Here is a 12788-nt window from a genome sequence, read left to right as displayed (position 1 = left end):
GTGAATCTGGGCAGATTGTCAACTTGTTTGCAATTTTGCCGATGATGTTGTGGTTGATCCGTTCATGCTATGCTATTGTTCTTGCCATGTCTAGCTTGCATTTTGTGTGTTCTTGATGGATGTATGATTAGATTGTCATGAGTTGCACCGTAGTGAGTGCATCGAGCTCGTAAACATGCCTACTTGAGTTATGTTTCAGCATGTGTCAGTTTTCATTAAGTCTGTGATCTGATTATGTTTTTGCCATGTTCACATGCTTGCAATTGTATTTTCTGATCCCTTTTGGCTCAAGGTCACTAAGGGACTTTTCTTAAGCTCTTTGAGTAGGTCCATGCCATGCTTTACTTTGCCATGTTCAGATCCTGTAGCATGTAGTTTTGTTGCTCCGAAGAGTGCTACCTGATCTGAAATTCCAGACAAGTGTTAATTTCACTAAGTCTGAGATCAGATTGTCATATGCATTTTTGCCATGCTTGTTTGAACCTGTTAATTGATGATTTGGCCATAGCTCAGATCTAGACTTTTGTTAAGCATCTTGAATGCATCCCTGCCATGTATTTTGTTGTCATGTTTGGGTGCTGTAGCATATTCATCTCATTGCATTTAGATGGCTACTTGCTGTAAATCGCAGACCGGTGCCATATTTGAATCGCTTGCCATTTCCAAACCGTAACTCCGATTCCGGCGTTCTTTATATCGTTTTCAAGCGATTTCATATCATCTTTCCAGTGGCACACTTGGATTCCCAAGTTGAGGCCAGGTTCATGCATTCCTTGTCCAATCATGCATATGCATCGCATACCGCATCCCGCATTTCATACCATGTTCATGTGTTGATTGTTTACTACGTTGTGTGCTTCTTTTCCGGTGTTTGCTTCTTCGGGTTGGTTTCGATAACGTCGTGTTTGTGAGGACCCGTTGTAGCGACCAGACCTCAAACAGTCTGATCTCTGTGCTCCGGTGTCATCCCTGGATCTGTAATGCTGACACCACACAATACTCGGAGGATTTATAGCAGAGTAGCAATCACACACTTATTACATCGAGTGTCTCAAAAGAGAACTTATTACAATAAATATGGCTTAAGGCCATCTAATAACGATAACAGTGGAAGGCTTGGAAGATAGGTGAGTCCATCAACTCCAACGGCATCACTGAGTATAGAACCACGACCTAAAACTCCTTAATCGTCGTCTGAAAAGTCTGCAACATTAACATTCCAGCCCGAAAACGGGTCAGCACATGGAATATGCTGGCAAGGTAACACATAGAGAGTAATGAAATGCAACAGCTATACTATATGCATATTTGGCTAGTGGAAAGCTCTATGGTTACAGTTTTTGCGTAAAGCCAATTTTTCCCTACTGCAAAGGAATAAAATTAATTACTATTATGGTGGTTGTTAAACATTGAGAATGGTTGACAGCATTCTCAATCCCAATTAATCATCATCATTAAAACCCCACAAAATTAACTTTAGAGTAACATGTTGAGATTCACATGATAATCCAAGTACTAGATACTCAAGATGTCCATAACCGGGGACACGGCTAACCATGATTAGTTTGTTACACTCTGCAGATGTTTGCGCACTTTTCCCCACAAGACTCGATCGCCTCCGTTGGATTTCTCGCACTACATGGTGTTTGAGAAACGGATGACCGAGACACAGTCTTTCAGAAGCGCTAGCACCTTACGATGGATAGACCGGTACACCTACTTTCCCCTACATCTGCTAGTCTACCCTGTAAGAGTTCGCATGACTTACTCAACTATGCCAGAGCCCATAATGGCTTGTGGCTGCACACGGAAGTTTCTAGTATGAATAATCTCATGATCCCTTTGAGCCTGGGTGGCGGTCCAAAATAAAAACAAGCAAGTCCGGGAATACCCAGGTGCCTCAATCCACCCAGATGTGTGTTAGGTTGCCACCTTAGATAAACCCTTAATTAAAAATTCTCACATCTGTCATGGATTTCACTCACCCAATCCACGTCTACTAGCATAGCATGGCATAATAAGCAACGTAGAAGTAACTCCCAAAGGTTTGATAATAAACAGGTAATAGGTACTACCTCATCTACTTCCCATCCCACAATTTAATTAGATCCTAATCATGCAATGTGTGAGGATTGATCTAATGCAATAAAACTGGGTTGTAGAAAAAGGTATGATCAAAGTGTTACTTGCCTTGCTGATGATCCGCGAAACCTAGAGATTCAAAGTAACAGGCGGCGCACTCCGGGTATTCTATCGCAGACAAACAAACAAGCATACAATAAGTACTCATCTAATGCACAGGTAAAACTCAAATAGAAGATCTAACCAGAAAGTTCAACTTAAGAACCCTGGTTTGCAAAAAGAATCAAATCGAACGAAGCAAAAGAAATCAAACGGCAAAAGAAAACAACTTCGTTCTAGTAATCTGGATCTAAGTCAAATTTTACAGTAGCAAAAACTTGTTTAAGTTGATTATTCGGAAAGAGAGTTTCGAGACGAAACTCCAGGCGCTTGAATCGCCTGATTCCGATAAACGAGCGAAAAGTTATACTAAAACGAAAATCGGATCAGAAATCGCGATCAGAAAATAACCGCGGAAAAATCCGATGAAAAAGAAAAACGACGAACGGAATTTTTTTTTAAAACAACACGGATTTCGAGGGCGGCGAACCTCGGGCGACGCCCGGCTCCGGCGGCGGCGACGGCGGCGGGGCTGGGCTAGGGTTAGGGTTTCGGCCGGCTGGGCTCTTGGGCTGGGGCGGCTGGACTCTCTCTCCCCGGGGTGGCAGCTTATAAAGGCCCCGGCCAGGGGAGTCCTGGCCGAGTACGGCCCATAGTCGGTTCCGCGCTTTTTAAAAAAAAATCCGCTCGAAAGAAAAATAAAAAGAAATACTAAACGGACTCCAAAAATCACGAAATAAATTTTCCCGGGCTTCTAAAATCAAGCCCGATAAAGTGAACATTTATTTGGGCCCTAAATGCAATTTTGAAAAACGCGCATTTTTCCTAAATTCAAATAAAAATACCGAAAAACTCCGAAATAAATCTTATTTGATTTTTTTATTAAATCCTCAATATTTCTATATTTTGGGAAAGTCATTTTATTCCCTCTCTCATATTTTTGTAATAGAAATAATTGATAATAAAATAAATAAAATCAAATGATCCTGTTTACAAAATTTGAGAAAACTCAAATATGTAAATAACGAAATCCCCAACTCTCTCCGTGGGTCCTTGAGTTGCTTAGGATTTTCTAGGATCAAAACCAAAAGCAAAATAAAATATGATATGCATGATGATCTAATGTGTAACATTCCAAATTGAAAATTTGGGATGTTACAAACCTACCCCCCTTAAGATGAATCTCGCCCTCGAGATTCGGGTTGGCTAGAAAATAGGTGAGGGTGGTCCTTGAGCAAATCTTCCTCTCGCTCCCAGGTGGCTTCATCCTCCGTGTGGTGGCTCCACTGAACTTTGCAAAACTTGATAACCTTGCTGCGAGTGACTCGGCTCGCAAACTCGAGAATCTTGACTGGTTTCTCCTCATAAGTCAAATTGTTATCCAACTGAATTGCTTCTAATGGCACTGTGTCTCTCAAAGGTATGTCAGCCATCTCCGCGTGACACTTCTTCAACTGAGAAACGTGGAACACATCATGAACTCCTGCCAATCCTTCTGGCAATTCCAACTTGTAGGCCACTTCTCCCATACGCTCCAAAACTCGATATGGCCCTACAAATCGTGGCGCTAACTTTCCCTTAACTCCAAAGCGCTTAATCCCTCGAAGTGGGGATACTCGAAGATAAGCTCTGTCTCCGACTTCGTAAACTGTCTCCTTGCGTTTAGAATCTGCGTAGCTCTTCTGCCTGGACTAGGCTACCTTGAGCCTATCGCGAATCAACTTCACCTTCTGTTCAGACTCTTTAATCAGATCTGGTCCAAACAACTCGCGGTCTCCAACTTCGTCCCACGACAACGGTGTCCTGCACCTCCTTCCATACAAAGCTTCGAAAGGGGCCATCTTCAAACTGGTTTGGTAACTGTTATTGTAAGAGAACTCTGCATATGACAAATTATCGTCCCAACTAGATCCATAATCTAGCGCACAAGCTCTCAGCATATCCTCCAAAATCTGATTGACTCTCTCGGTCTGTCCATCTGTCTACGGATGAAAAGCTGTACTAAATTCTAGCCTAGTACCCAAAGTCTCATGCAACTGCTTCCAGAACTTTGAGGTAAACTGGGTTCCTCTATCTGATACGATGCTCCTCGGAACTCCGTGCAAACATACGATCCTGGTCATGTATATTTTTGCCAACTTAGCACTGGTGTAAGTGGTCTTTACTGGGATGAAATGAGCTACCTTCGTCAATCGATCAACTACAACCCAAATCGATTCATAGCCTGAACGAGTCCTTGGTAATCCCGTGATAAAATCCATGCCTACCTTATCCCACTTCCATTCGGGTATCGGCAATGGTTGCAACAATCCTGCTGGCTTCTGATGCTCTGCCTTTACTCTCTGACATACGTCACAAACTGCTACATACTCCGCAATATCCTTCTTCATTCCGGTCCACCAGAAAATATCCTTCAAATCCAAATACATCTTGGTATTTCCTGGGTGAATCGAATACGATGAATCATGTGCCTCTTGCAGAATCAACTTTCTGATCTCCGGGTCATTGGGTACATAAACACGGTCTTCAAACCATAGGGTGTCGTGATCATCCTCACGAAATCCTTTAGCTTTTCCTCCTTTCATTTTCTCCTTTATGGAAGCAATCTCCTTGTCAGTTTTCTGAGCTTCCCTGATTCTTTCCATCAAAGTTGACTGAATTTCCAATGCTACCACATAGCCTCTAGGAACTATTTCCAAACATAGTTCACGAAGATTTTCTGCTAACTCCTTGGGTATTTCTCCCGTCATTAACGTATTGACATGGCTCTTGCGGCTTAATGCATCAGCTACTACATTAGCCTTCCCGGGATGATAATGCAATTTCATATCATAATCCTTGATGAGCTCCAACCATCTCCTTTGTCTGAGGTTCAACTCCTTTTGTGTGAAAATGTACTTCAAACTCTTATGATCTGTGTACACTTCACAATGATTTCCGATGAGGAAATGTCTCCATTTCTTCAAGGCATGCACTACGGCTGCTAACTCCAAATCATGCGTGGCATAATTCAATTCATGAGGCTTCAGTTGTCGTGAAGCATACGAAACAACTCTCCCTTCCTGCATAAGCACTGCTCCAAGTCCTCGACGTGAAGCGTCGCAATACACCTCATAATCCTTGGTTTGATCTGGCAAAATCAACACTGGTGAGGTAACCAAACGGTTCTTCAATTCCTGGAAACTTGCCTCACACTCATCAGTCCATATGAACTTAGTATCCTTCTTCAACAACTCCGTCATAGGCTTCGCAATCTTTGAAAAGTTCTCAATAAACCTCCGGTAGTATCCTGCGAGTCCAAGAAAACTCCGGATCTCTCCAACTGTTGTTGGGGCTTCCCACTTGGTCACGGTTTCAACTTTAGCGGGATCTACTGCTATACCTTCTCCGGATATAACGTGTCCGAGGAATCCTACTTCCTTCAACCAAAACTCACATTTGCTGAACTTGGCATATAATTGATGTTCTCTGAGCTTTCCAAGTGCCAAACGCAAATGCTCCTTATGTCCCTCTTCATTCTTTGAATAAACCAGGATATCATCAATGAACACTACGACGAACTTATGCAAAAACTCCATAAACACTTTGTTCATCATGTTCATAAAATAGGCAGGTGCGTTAGTCAGTCCAAATGACATAACGGTATACTCATACACTCCATATCTTGTGGTAAAAGCTGTCTTCGGAATATCATGTTCTCGAATCTTCAACTGGTGATATCCTGATCGCAAATCGATCTTGGAAAACACTTTAGCTCCTTGCAATCGATCAAACAGATCATTGATCATTGGTAGCGGGTACTTGTTTTTGATCGTTACTTCGTTCAATCCTCGATAGTCAACAACCATCCTTAACGATCCATCCTTCTTCTATACTAGTAGTACAGGTGATCCCCAAGGCGAAGAACTTGGGCGAATGTAACCTTTATCCAGTAATTCCTTAATCTGCTTCTTAATTTCCACCAAATCTTTTGTGGGCATCCTGTATGGTCGCTTCGATATTGGCCCAGTGCCTGGCAAAAGCTCAATCAAAAACTCAATGTCTCTATCCGGTGGCATGCCTGGCAACTCTTCGGGAAATACATCAGGAAAATCCTTTACCACTGGTACTTCCTCCTGCACAACTCCTGATAAGGAATTTACTTGTGTCCTGTTTGGCGCATGCCGGGATACATACTTGATCCTTCTTCCTTCTGGCGTTGTGAGCAAAATTGTCTTACTGGTGCAATCGATGTTTCCTCCATACATCGACAGCCAATCCATACCAAGAATCACATCCAGACCTTGGGATTCCAGGATAATTAAATCCGTAGGGAAAACATGCCTTCCTATACTTAATGGCACTTGAAAACATCCTTGACTGGCCATGTACTCTGCTCCTGGTGAGCTTACTAACATAGGTGTTTTGAGAACCCTAGTGGGCAAGCTATACTTTTCCACAAATCCCCTTGATATGTATGAATGCGATGCACCAGTATCAAAAAGAACGAGTGCAGTAAATGACTTAACCAAAAACTTACCTATTACTGCATTGGGCTGAGCTTCAACCTCCTCCACGCTAACGTGGTTCACCTGTCCCCTGTTGAAAGGGTTCGGCTTCTTCCCAGAACTTCCATTGCCATTTTGGCCTTCAGGACATTCATTGGCATAATGTCCTGGCTTCGAACACTTATAGCAAGTGACGTGGCTCAAGTCCTTCTTGGCTGGGGTTGATGGGTTGGTGCGGTTCTGGCCGTTGCTTCCTCCATTGCCATTACCATTCTTGGTGCCATTGTGATTGTGCGAGCTACCTACTCCATGGGTATGCTGAAAATGTCCTCCCGGCCTAGGGGTAAAACGTGGCTTCTGTTGAGCTCCTGAATTATACTTTCCTTGTCCATACTTCCTCTTACGGTTCTCAATTTGCTGCTGCTTCCCTTCAATCATAAGAGCACGATCTACCAACTCCTGGTAGTTGTTGAAGGTGGCTACCATCAACTGCATACTCAACTCATCATTCAGTCCTTCCAGGAACTTCTCCTACTTAGCTGCATCCGTAGCAACGTCATCTGGGGCATAACGTGCTAGCTTACTAAACTCCTCCACATACTGGCCAACTGTCCGTCCTCCTTGGCGCAAGTTACAAAACTCACGCTTCTTCATGGCCATTGCTCCTGCTGAAACATGGGCAGTACGAAAAGCCTGCTGAAACTGGTCCCATGTGACAGTGTCGACTGGGAAGCTGGCTGTGAAATTCTCCCACCAGGATGCTGCGGGTCCTTCTAACTGATGTGCGGCAAACTTCACCTTCTCCGCATCTGTGCATCCTGCTGTGGTCAACTCCCTAGCTATCTTGCGGAGCCAATCATCTGCTACTATCGGCTCGGTGCTACTGGAAAACACCGGCGGATTTAGCCTAAGAAAACGGGCTAAGTGGTCAACAGGTGGTGGTGGTGGTGGTGGTGGATTGTTGTGGTTGTTCCCCTGATTCTGATTCTGAACTAGCAACTGCATCAAGGTGTTCTTCTACTGAATCAACTGAGTGAGCTCCGGCGGAAAGGTAAATCCGGGGTCACGTCTCGGAGGCATCTGAGGGTTTAGAAAAGATGAGATATAAGAATAGAGGGGGTCTAAGGGGAAAACACTACCCATATGCACATGAGGCAAAAGCAAACAATTCACTTCAATCAAACAAGGCATACAATCGATCTAACTATCGCAAAGTGCTCGGACTACTATATTTACATGGTGGACTACTACTGCTGATGAGGTGGTCTACTAGAAATATTCTACGGTTGTAGACTCCATGATATCTGCTCCTGCTTCATCAACATAGTCATCATTGCTACTATCTTGTTCCGAGTCGGTGCCGTCAATGATGATGTAGTCTTCCGGGCTAATCTCCTTGGGTTCTTCGTCTTCATCTACTCGTGTCGGGCCTCCCATAAATATTCCAATCTTCTTGATCAGATCGTCATTCTTCTCCACCAACACTTAAATTTCTTCTTCATAATCTTCACGTGTAGCCTTGAGTTCTTCCTCCAGTTCCTTGATTCTAGTCTTAGCCTTCTTCAGATCTATCATGTCGGTGCACATCTGATTCTCCTGTCGTCGAATGTGCTGGTTTAACTCCTGGATAAAGCTGCAATTGATCTATCTTTCCTGGTGCTGATCATCTCCCAGTGTTCATCTCGGCGTCCGCAAATCTGGTAGATAGTATCCTTGAGATCCTTGCGGTAGACTTCTCCAATGCGTCCTATGGCGATGTGAGCTGCCATACTCTTTCCTAGACTCCAAGTTGGTGCATCAAAAGAAAACTCTATGGGCTCAGTGACTGGCATGAACGTCCTTCCTGGAACTTGAACTTGAATCATCCAGCACTCTTCTTCTGGTAAAGTGGCGTTGTAGGTTCCCGTGAAGCTTGGTACTCCTGTGTTCAGGTATCTAGTGACTTCCTTCAAGTGGCGTCCAAAGGGTGTATCTTCATCTGGTTGGGTGAACTTGTTCCTTGCATCCGCCATCCTAAAGAGTAGAAAAGATGAGAAGTCAGAAGAGAGGAGAGTGAGTAGTGATCTAGGTCTCTTAGCTTAGTGGTCGTGTCCTACAGTCAGCGTGTGCTCTGATACCATCTCTGTAGCGAGCAGACCTCAGAAAGTCTGATCTCTGTGCTCCGGTGTCATCCCTGGATCAGTAATGCTGACACCACACAGTACTCGGAGGATTTATAGCAGAGTAGCAATCACACACTTATTACATCAAGTGTCTCAAAAGAGAACTTATTACAATAAATATGGCTTAAGGCCATCTAATAACGATAACAGCGGAAGGCTTGGAAGATAGGTGAGACCATCAACTCCAACGGCATCACTGAGTATACAACCACGACCTAAAACTCCTTAATCGTCGTCTGAAAAGTCTGCAACATTAACGTTGCAGCCCGAAAACGGGTCAGCACATGGAATATGCTGGCAAGGTAACACATAGAGAGTAATGAAATGCAACAGCTATACTATATGCATATTTGGCTGGTGGAAAGCTCTATGGTTACAGTTTTTGCGTAAAGCCAATTTTTCCCTACTGCAAAGGAATAAAATTAATTACTATTATGGTGGTTGTTAAACATTGAGAATGGTTGACAACATTCTCAATCCCAATTAATCATCATCATTAAAACCCCACAAAATTAACTTTAGAGTAACATGTTGAGATTCACATGATAATCCAAGTACTAGATACTCAAGATGTCCATAACCGGGGACACGGCTAACCATGATTAGTTTGTTACACTCTGCAGAGGTTTGCGCACTTTTCCCCACAAGACTCGATCGCCTCCGTTGGATTTCTCGCACTACATGGTGTTTGAGAAACAGATGACCGAGACACAGTCTTTCAGAAGCGCTAGCACCTTACGATGGATAGACCGGTACACCTACTTTCCCCTACATCTGCTAGTCTACCCTGTAAGAGTTCGCATGACTTACTCAACTTTGCTAGAGCCCATAATGGCTTGTGGCTGCACACGGAAGTTTCTAGTATGAATAATCTCATGATCCCTTTGAGCCTGGGTGGCGGTCCAAAATAAAAACAAGCAAGTCCGGGAATACCCAGGTGCCTCAATCCACCCAGATGTGTGTTAGGTTGCCACCTTAGATAAACCCTTAATTAAAAATTCTCACATCTGTCATGGATTTCACTCACCCAATCCACGTCTACTAGCATAGCATGGCATAATAAGCAACGTAGAAGTAACTCCCAAAGGTTTGATGATAAACAGGTAATAGGTACTACCTCATCTACTTCCCATCCCACAATTTAATTAGATCCTAATCATGCAATGTGTGAGGATTGATCTAATGCAATAAAACTGGGTTGTAGAAAAAGGTATGATCAAAGTGTTACTTGCCTTGCTGATGATCCGCGAAACCTAGAGATTCAAAGTAACAGGCGGCGCACTCCGGGTATTCTATCGCAGACAAACAAACAAGCATACAATAAGTACTCATCTAATGCACAGGTAAAACTCAAATAGAAGATCTAACCAGAAAGTTCAACTTAAGAACCCTGGTTTGCAAAAAGAATCAAATCGAACGTAGCAAAAGAAATCAAACGGCGAAAGAAAACAACTTCGTTCTAGTAATCTGGATCTAAGTCAAATTTTACAGTAGAAAAAACTTGTTTAAGTTGATTATTCGGAAAGAGGGTTTCGAGACGAAACTCCAGGCGCTTGAATCGCCTGATTCTGATAAACGAGCGAAAAGTTATACTAAAACGAAAATCGGATCAGAAATCGCGATCAGAAAATAACCGCGGAAAAATCTGACAAAAAAGAAAAACGACGAACGGAATTTTTTTTTTAAAACAGCATGGATTTCGAGGGCGGCGAACCTCGGGCGACGCGCAGCTCCGGCGGCTGGCGGCGGCGGTGGGGGGGCTGGGCTAGGGTTAGGGTTTCGGCCGGCTGGGCTCTTGGGCTGGGGCGGCTGGGCTCTCTCGCCCCGGGGTGGCACCTTATAAAGGCCCCGGCCAGGGGAGTCCTGGCCGAGTACGGCCCATAGTCGGTTCCGCGCTTTTTTTTTTAAAACAAATCCGCTCGGAAGAAAAATAAAAAGAAATACTAAACGGACTCCAAAAATCACGAAATAAATTTTCCCGGGCTTCTAAAATCAAGCCCGATAAAGTGAACATTTATTTGGGCCCTAAATGCAATTTTGAAAAACGCGCATTTTTCCTAAATTCAAATAAAAATACCGAAAAACTCCGAAATAAATCTTATTTGATTTTTTTATTAAATCCTCAATATTTCTATATTTTGGGAAAGTCATTTTATTCCCTCTCTCATATTTTTGTAATATAAATAATTGATGATAAAATAAATAAAATCAAATGATCCTGTTTACAAAATTTGAGAAAACTCAAATATGTAAATAACGAAATCCCCAACTCTCTCCGTGGGTCCTTGAGTTGCTTAGGATTTTCTAGGATCAAAACCAAAAGCAAAATAAAATATGATATGCATGATGATCTAATGTGTAACATTCCAAACTGAAAATTTGGGATGTTACACCCGTTCGTCTACGTCCGTTTGTCTTCTTCATGGACTCGCTCTTCTTCCTTGCGGGATCTCAGGCAAGATGATCATACCCTCGAAATCACTTCTATCTTTGCTTGCTTAGTTGCTCGCTCTTTTGCTATGCCTATGCTGCGATGCCTATCACTTGCTTATCATGCCTCCCACATTGTTGAACCAAGCCTCTGACCCACCTTGTCCTAGCAAACCGTTGTTTGGCTATGTTACGGCTTTGCTCAGCCCCTCTTATAGTGTTGTTAGTTGCAGGTGAAGATTGAAGTTTGTTCCCTGTTGGAACATGGAGGTGTTGTTCCTTGTTGGAACATGTTTACTTGTTGGGCTATCACAATATATCTTTTTTAATTAATGCATCTATATACTTGGTAAAGGGTGGAAGGCTCGGCCTTATGCCTGGTGTTTTGTTCCACTCTTGCCGCCCTAGTTTCCGTCATATCGGTGTTATGTTCCCGGATTTTGCGTTCCTTACACGGTTGGGTAATAATGGGAACCCCTTTACAGTTCGCCTTAAGTAAAGCTCTTCCAGCAATGCCCAACATTGGTTTTACCATTCGCCACCTAGCCTTTTCTTTTACCTTCGGAGTCGCGCTCCTGAGGGTCATCGTTATTTTACCCCCCCCCCCCCGGCCAGTGCTCCTCTGAGTGTTGGTCCAACTGAGCGATGTCCGGGGCTACCAGGGGCAACTCTGGGCTGGCCTACCCGACGTCTGGCTCATCTGAGTGTGCCCTGAGAAAGAGATATGTGCAGCTCCTATCGGGATTTGTTGGCACATTCGGGCGGTGTTGCTGGTTTAGTTTTACCCTGTCGAAATGTCTTGTTGTACCGGGATACCGAGTCTGATCGGAATGTCTCGGGAGGAGGTCTATTCCTTCGTTGACCATGAGAGCTTGTGATGGGCTAAGTTGGGACACCCCTGCAGGGATTTGAACTTTTGAAAGCCGTGCCCGCGGTTATGGGCAGATGGGAATTTGTTAATGTCCGATTGTAGATAACTTGAATCTTAATTTAATTAAAATGAGTCAACCGCGTGTGTAACCGTGATGGTCTCTTTCCGGCGGAGTCCGGGAAGTGAACACGGTGTTGGAGTTATGTTTGACGTAGGTTGTTTAGGATCACTTATTGATCATACTTTCTCGAACGTGCTTTGCCTTCTCTTCTCGCTCTCATTTGCGTATGGTAGCCACCATATATGCTAGTCGCTTGCTGCAGCTCCACCTCATACCTTTACCTTACCCATAAGCTTAAATAGTCTTGATCGCGAGGGTGCGAGATTGCTGAGTCCCTGTGGCTCACAGATACTTCTAAAACCAGCTTGCAGGTGCCGATGAGTCCGTGCAGATGACGCAACCAAGCTCAGGAGGAGCTCGATGAATATCTTGTCCTTTGTGTTGTTTCGTTCTAGTTGTTCAGTAGTGGAGCCCAGTTGGGGTCGATCGGGGACCTTTGTGCATTTGGGGTTCTTCTTTTATTTTGGTTCCATAGTCGGACCTTGATTGTATTTGGTTGATGTAATGCTTTATTCATGTAGTTGTGTGAGTGGCGA

Source organism: Triticum urartu, chromosome 4A (assembly GCF_056163025.1).
Source record: "Triticum urartu cultivar PI428250 chromosome 4A, HENAU_Tu73, whole genome shotgun sequence".
In the NCBI taxonomy this organism is placed as follows: Eukaryota; Viridiplantae; Streptophyta; class Magnoliopsida; order Poales; family Poaceae; genus Triticum; species Triticum urartu.
The sequence above is the reverse complement of the archived record's forward strand: the minus strand, read 5'-3'. Positions refer to the sequence as shown.